Raw genomic sequence first — 6,168 nt, 5'->3', positions numbered from 1 at the left:
AAGTTTCCCCATAGAATTGGTACTTGATGAGCATGCCTGTTGTGCAATCTGATTTTCCAACATCCTATTGTGTGTTTGCATTTGTTCCAGCCTTGCTTTCATCTCTCTCAACTCTTCATCACGCTTAGTTTGATTAGCAAGAATTTGTTGTAATAAAGCCTCTGTGGTGGAACTTTGTTCTTGCTGTTTTGGTAGAGGTGCAGGATTTGCATTCTTTTGCTGAAAACTAGGTGGTGGTTGCCAAGGTTATTGGTATTGATGCCCTTGTTGTTGTGGTGGAAAGTTCTGAGTTAAAGCTTGAGTTTGCTGATTCCCCCATGAAAAATTTGGATGATTCCTCCAAGCATATGAAGGATAATCTACTCCACAGCTCATTGTTCCTTCTGCATAAGTAACTTGTTGAGAATTCCGAGAGCATGATGATGAACTGACTAGCATACTTAAATCCTCCATTTTCTTAGCAAGGACATTAGTGAGTGCATCAAATTTGGCATTGATCATGTTGAATGGATCAAGCTCATACATTCCAGCAGCTTGCCTATTTTGAGTTGGAGCTGGTCCTCTTGGACTACTCCAAAGATGAGTATTCTTTGCTATTTTCTCTAACAACTCATAAGCTTCATCTTCATGCTTAATGATGAATTCCCCTCCAGTTTGAGCATCAATGATTCCTCTAATAGCAGGAGTGACATTTGTGTAAAAATTCTAGTTTATCATCCATTTAGGAATGGCATGATGTGGACATTGTCTCTCCAACTCCTTCCATCTCATCCATGACTCATAAAGAGTCTCATCTTCTCTTGGTCTAAAAGTAATCATTTGATTCCTCAACTCTTGAGTTTTTCCAGGTGGAAAGTATTGGGCAAGAAATGCATCAGTGAGCTGCTCCCAATTTGTAATCGAGTTGTGAGGTAAAGAATCAAGCCAATCCAATGCTCTATCTTTCAAAGAGAATGGAAACAATTTTAGCCTTGCTGCATCATCAGATACTCCTGGTTGCTTTTGCATGTCACAGATCATAACAAACTTCTTAAGATGTGTATGAGGATTTTCTGAAGGATGACCTCCGAATTGAGAATTCTGAATCATTTGTAGTACTCCAAAATCCATCTTATAACTATTTGCATCAATTCTTGGTCTTGCTATACTCTCTCTTAAATCATCAAAAAGAGGAAATGCGTGATCCATCATACTTCCCTTAGGCACATTAGCATTTACAACTTCTTCACCATGAGCTGCATTTTCATTGTTTCGATTATTTCCAGCATTACCACCACCAATTCTGATTCTTTCATCAGCCATGTCTGCTTCTAATTCAGTTTCTCTCAAAGCTTCTTTTCTTTTTCTAGTTTCTTTCTTGTTGGCTTTACAAAATTTCTCAATTTCAGGATTAAACAATAAGGATGTGTCACTTGTGCTTCTAGCTCTTCTCATAAAAGATTAAGGGTACCTGAAAAAGAACAAACAAACACAAAATGAAAAGATAACAAAGATAAAACTATAAACAACTAAAATAATCAAGAATTCAATCTTAAACAAACAACTCCCCGGCAACAGCGCCAAAAACTTGATGTGTCCCAACCGCAAGTGCACGGGTCGTTCAAGTAGTATAGAAAAAGATATCGTTCCCACGTGGAGTTGTGTTAATGATTGAATTTTTGATATAAAATAAAATATGTTAAAAATTGTATTTTAATCAAATTAATAAAAGAAATTTAGGAATTTGAAGCATAAGGTATGAAAATGCAAAACTAAATTTAAACAATGACTAATTTAATAATTCGCAAAATAAAAAAATTGATAATAATGAAAATTAATAAAATGAGATTAAACTAAACACTCAAAAGTAAAATTCCAAGCAATAATTGATGAAAGACGATTCTGGAGTTAAGGGTTCATATTTAAGTCATTTTGGAATTTTTCCTAGCTAGCCCAATCCATGAAATTTATGGGTTTAAAGGAGATTAATTCTAAAATCCTTTGAAAACTCTTTCGAGTGAGACAAAGCGTGCCTTAATTAACTTAATCCTACTTTCGTGGAGTTAAAATTAACCAAGACCCATTAGGTTCTTTAATCAATCTATTAAAACCCTCTTAACCCTTAGTCTATTTCTAGATCTAAGTTAATTAAGTCCAATTTCTTGATTAACTATCACTTGGTTTTCTCCTTTCGGTGCTTCAACCAAGGATTAAGTACATAACTTAATGGGGCCCTTCATTAAGCATGTGAATAAGCACACAAGAAATGGATTAAACCTCATAAATTCATTAAATTGGGACTAACCCAGTTCAAATCCACAAAAATAACTAAATATTACATCCCTTACTCCAGAATCAAAGTAAAACTACTCACTACCCATAATGTTTACAAGATATTTTTAGTTTGTATGGAAATAAGGCTTTAATCTAAGCTAGGAAATAAGAAACTAAACACTAGAAATGTAGGAAAAATGTAAGAAAAGAAAGAAATCTCCAAATCTGGTTGGAAATGGTGTGGAAAATGATTGTGTCTCTTCAGCTGCTCCTCTTTCTCCTCTTCCTTTCCTTTTTCTGCTCCTTTTTAGTCTTTCCCTTTCTAAAATGGGAAATGGGACTATTTATAGCATTTTCTGACATGGAGCCCTAAAATAGTGTGTTTGAGGAGGGATTTTCTGAGGGAATCTTCTGCCAGCTCATTAATAAACTCTTTATGGGACTGCATAAGTGGACTGCATAAGTCATGCAGTCCCTTATGCAGTTTTCGGCTGGTTTCTGGTTCACTTATGCGAAACTGCATGACTTGGTGCATAGGTTATGCACAATTCCATGAAAAGGCATAAGGGAGGCGTGAATGTGCATAAGCTATGCAGTCTCCTTATGCACATTTCGGCAGGTATTGGAACAGTGATTTTTCTCCTTATGCAGATCTACATAGCTTATGCGGCAAGTTATGCACAATTTGGTCAATGCATATTTCAGCTTGAAAACTTGTTTTTGACATCTTTGGCTGCAGAAGTCACTCCTCAATGGCAAAAATTCTCTTCAGTCCTTCAAAAATACCATTTTTCCTACAAAACAAAGTAAAAATTACAAATTAATGCAAAATTGACAACTATGAAAAACTAACTAAATAACTAATGAAATTGGCTAAAAATGACTAATAATAAAATAAAATGGCTATGAAATTAGACCTAAATGACTATGCAAAATGTATGCATCACATACGACATGTATGCTTGCAGATTTTAGCACCAAAAGATCAATACTTGCAAATGTTTCAGGAAAAACATGGTTCAAGCTGATAAACTTGAGGCGGATGTAGAGCTCAACGCCCTCCTGATAATTTCTACAAAATCTTCTACAGCGAAGCACACCATGTTCCCAATGCCTCTGATAGTATTCACTCAGTTAAGGATCATGAAGGTGATTGGGAGACTCCGGGCTCTACCAAGCTTTGGAAATATACCCTAGGTAATATCAATTCTTGTCTGTCAAGATTTTCCTTAATTTTTCAGTGATAAATATGGTTTTTAGTACATGATTAATTAATTAGTTCTTCTATTGAACCACACTGAAGGGAATCCTGAATTTTTCAAGGAGAAGTTGGATGTAGATAAGGTGAATAAGACGATAACTTTTACAACAGTTGAAGGACATGTTCTGGAACAATACAAGAGCTACAAGGCTATTCTCCAGGTTATTCCAAAGGGTGATGGAGGGTTGGTAAAAATATGTGTTGAATGTGAGAAATTGAAGGCTGATGATCCACCTCCCAGTAAGTACCTGGACATTTTGGTTAGCGTTGTCAAGGATGTTGATGCTCACCTTGTCAAGGCTTGATGTCCTATTGCTTATTATTAAATAGAACTGCCTGTCAAATAATAAACCTTGTGGCTTGTTAGTTTATAGTGATGCTTCTGCTGCAGCTGGTTGTATCCTATACTTGGTTGGATTATGTTTGTATGGTTTAATAAAATTTATTACTATATATTTATTTGATGGTCCTGCGAACAAAGCTAATAATGAATTTATATATATCTTAATTACTGCTATAAAAGTGTTTTAAGATTTTTTTTTCTTTAAAAAAAATTGAAAATTCACTGATAAATATCATAATATAAATACAGTCAAATATTCTCATTACAAAAAAACATATAAACATAGATAATTGAAAATTTTTATTCGGAAATGATTTGGATAAAGTAGAATAATTTTTTAATATTAATGGATATTTTTTAATTTTTGATGAGAAAAAAAGCCTTTTTAACATTGTCTTTTTAGAACTTGCTATGGTAGTTTAAACTACCAAATTTTAATGAAGGAACATATTGCTCTATCATATATACTTAATTGTTAAAAGATCATTATTCATATTTAAAAATTCAAAGTCTCCAACTAAAAGTAGTGAAAGACCCACATTGTATTTAGAACTATAAAAAAGTACATCAAATGCTACAAGAAACAAAAATAAAACAAAACCTCACTAAGGGAAAAGAACCGAGTAATGGAGGAGTAGGACCTGATATTAAGAAGAAAACTTTTCCTAGTAGATGCTGATTTAAGGAAATAAACCCAGATCTGGTCCAAATGTATACAAATTTGAAGGCTTGTTAAAAAAAATAAAACAATACAAAAAAAATAAATTTGAAACCGTTACTGGTGAGTTTCTCACTTATAGTCGCTTAAAGAGAATAAGAAAATAATAATAATAATAATGAAAAGTAAAAAAGAACTTTTAGTGAGAAGTAGAGTCCTTCTCTCTCTAGAAACTGATGTTTGGTTTCAATTAAAGAATTTTAAGATGTTAATAATCGAGAAATTCTGAAATATTAAGTCCGTCATGGTCACTCGTTAAGCAGATTAGTCTATTTCTTTTTAGGCCATTATGCTTTGTTTAAAAGAATTTCATTCGAAGTTGAATTTAAAAATAAAAATAAAAAAACATAAAAATAAATGTGGAGGATGGGAATTGGGAAGTAAAATTTCTTTTTTTCGAATATAGAAAGAGTTCGAGAGGGAAGCATGGAGGGACGATTAATGAAATTGAAAAAGATAAAACATATTATTTGGATTTCAAACTTTAACGTTTTTATTGATTAAGTTCTTATTTTTATTTTTTTAACATTTAGTCTTTTTTCAAACAAAATTAAGTAAGTATCCTACACCACTCACTAAATGCGTGTAGTTGAACAAAAAAGAACACAAAAATTAAGTATCCTACACCACTCACTAAATGCGTGAAGTTGAAGAAAAAAGAACACAAAAGTTTTTTATTATTAAAGAAAACACAAAATTTCAGAAAATAATTAGGAAAGTAAAAAGTTCCACCTTTCTCCAAAGTCTAAATTATGCACCTTGATGACCTCACTCCCAATCCCACGGCTTGGCCCTCTGATGTGTCCCAACCGCAAGTGCATGGGTCGTTCAAGTAGTATAGAAAAAGATATCGTTCCCACGAGGAGTTGTATTAATGATTGAATTTTTGATGTAAAATAAAGTATGTTAAAATTGTATTTTAATCAAATTAATAAAAGAAATTTAGGAATTTGAAGCATAAGGGATGAAAATGCAAAACTAAATTCAAACAATGACTAATTTAATAATTCGCAAAATAAAGAAATTGATAATAATGAAAATTAATAAAATGAGATTAAACTAAACACTCAAAAGTAAAATTTTAAGCAATAATCGATGAAAGACGATTCTGGAGTTAAGGGTTCATATTTAAGTCATTTTGGGATTTTTCTTAGCTAGCCCAATCCATGAAATTTATGGGTTTAAAGGAGATTAATTCTAAAATCCTTTGAAAACTCTTTCGAGTTAGACAAAGAGTGCTTTAATTAACTTAATCCTACTTTCGTGGAGTTAAAATTAACCAAGACCCATTAGGTTCTTTAATCAATCTATTAAAACCCTCTTAACCCTTAGTCTATTTCTAGATCTAAGTTAATTAAGTCTAATTTCTTGATTAACTATCACTTGGTTTTATCCTTTCGGTGCTTCAACCAAGGATTAAGAACATAACTTAATGGGGCCCTTCATTAAGCATGTGAATAAGCACACAAGAAATGGATTAAACCTCATAAATTCATTAAATTGGGACTAACCCAGTTCAAATGCACAAAAATAACTAAATATTACATCCCTTACTCCAGAATCAAAGAAAACTATTCACAATCCATGTTTAAC

General features: G+C 32.7%; 1 non-coding gene and 1 pseudogene across 1 annotated transcript; both read left to right on the top strand.

Moving 5' to 3' along the window:
* Nucleotides 1–727: 727 nt before the first annotated feature.
* On the top strand, nucleotides 728–835 carry LOC131174302 (small nucleolar RNA R71). The gene has a single exon (XR_009144550.1). It is a non-coding gene; the product is annotated as a small nucleolar RNA R71 (small nucleolar RNA).
* Nucleotides 836–3,267: 2,432 nt separating this feature from the next.
* LOC131168844 (MLP-like protein 328) lies at nucleotides 3,268–3,967 on the top strand (annotated as a pseudogene).
* The last annotated feature ends 2,201 nt before the right edge of the window (nucleotides 3,968–6,168 follow it).

The sequence above is a fragment of the Hevea brasiliensis genome, chromosome 15 (assembly GCF_030052815.1).
Source record: "Hevea brasiliensis isolate MT/VB/25A 57/8 chromosome 15, ASM3005281v1, whole genome shotgun sequence".
Lineage (NCBI taxonomy): Eukaryota > Viridiplantae > Streptophyta > Magnoliopsida > Malpighiales > Euphorbiaceae > Hevea > Hevea brasiliensis.
The sequence above is the reverse complement of the archived record's forward strand: the minus strand, read 5'-3'. Positions and strand labels throughout refer to the sequence as shown.